The sequence below is a fragment of the Phoenix dactylifera genome, chromosome 4 (genome assembly GCF_009389715.1).
Source record: "Phoenix dactylifera cultivar Barhee BC4 chromosome 4, palm_55x_up_171113_PBpolish2nd_filt_p, whole genome shotgun sequence".
Lineage (NCBI taxonomy): Eukaryota > Viridiplantae > Streptophyta > Magnoliopsida > Arecales > Arecaceae > Phoenix > Phoenix dactylifera.
In genome coordinates this window covers 2,897,209-2,898,815 of record NC_052395.1, presented here as the reverse complement: position 1 = coordinate 2,898,815, position 1,607 = coordinate 2,897,209, and positions in this window count along the sequence as shown.

The following is a 1,607-nucleotide window of genomic DNA, read 5'->3' as shown; positions in this document are numbered from 1 at the left end:
TGATAGCGGTAGGGTGATGGCATGAAAACAGGCAGCAGGAGACCCTATTATTCTGTGAATGAAGAACTTTATTTTGTTTTTGTGATATTTATAAATGGAATTCGGAGGTGGAAAAAATTTCTGAGGCATGTCACTGGTGCAAAAATGCATTCAACGGTGAGATGGAGCTTCAAACACTCCTCTGGGAAAAGTAAGAGGCAAGGAAGGGGGATTTGGGGGGTGGGGGAAGAAGGCTGAAGGCTGAAGGCTATGGAAGATTTCTGAGGGGATCAAATCAAATTCTGCAATTGTTTGCTCGGTGTCTTTCTTTCATTTGCACGTCTTTTTTGGGATTGCTTTTTGAGATATCCCGACTGAAAGCCTTATCAAATATTGACAGCACTCCCAAGCATGTTAAAAAAAAAAAAGCATTGTTCTCTGATTTTATTCTTAAGGAGGAATCTAGACTGAAGATAAGCATATCTTGCTAACGTTTTTATTGTTCTGGTTGAAAAATCATGAAAAAAAGACGGGAAACTGAACAGAAGAATCTAGGCCCTGTTTGGGGAGCTTTTGGAGGGCCAAAAAGTACTTTCTGGCCCTCCAAAAGTACTTTTAGATAAAAAATGGTGTTTGTTAAAATTTTCGAAAAGCTGTTTCAGCTTTTGCGGGAAGCTGAAAACAGTTTTTGGAGAGAAGCTCCAATTTGGAGCTTTCTAAAAAATGCTGTTTTCAGCTTTGTCGGGATGCTGTTTTTTGGACCAAGATACTTCCATTTAAATCACACTTTTTTTCCTCAAAATCCTCATCCCGCCTCTTCCTCTTTCACCCATCCTCTCCCTCTCTATCTTTTTCTTCCTCTCAACGCCGCCACCTCCGTTCCTTCTTCCTCTTTTCTTTTTTTTTCTTTTTTTTTGTTTTGGGAGCTCGTGGCTGCCCACAGTGGCAACCATCATGCCAGCCACCACCCATAGCTAGCGATCTCTCTATATTTCAATGAAATAAAATAATAAATAAATAAATAAAATAAAAAGAAAAATAATGAGTGAGTGGCAAATAATCTGATCTAAATAAATAAATAAATAAAAATATTAGTAATTATTTAACTAATTTTATCACATAGCTAGAAAATTTGTTAGAGAGATAAATGGTCATTAGAAGGATGAAAAATTATTTTTTACTAATAATTATAATGTTTTATATATTTATTATTGTATTATACTATAAATATAATATTAGATTACATTATATCATAATACATTAACATGTTATGTTAAATAATTTAATATTATATTAAATTATTATTCTATAATACATAATGTTATAGTACTATATTATAATAATATTATATTATATTACATTAATATTATACTATATCATATATTTATGTATTAATACATATTATATTTTATTATGTTCTGTTATATAATACTGGTAATGTTCTTTATGGTCATTTTGTCACACAAAAGTACTTTTTCAGTTTGTTTACCAAACACATGTTAAAGTGCTACAGCATTTTAGAAATGTAGTTACCAAACAGCAAACAGCTTTTTATAAACGCTTTGATTTAGACAGCTCTACTTCCAAAAGCTCTACTACTAACAGCTCCTCCAAACAGGGGCGTTACC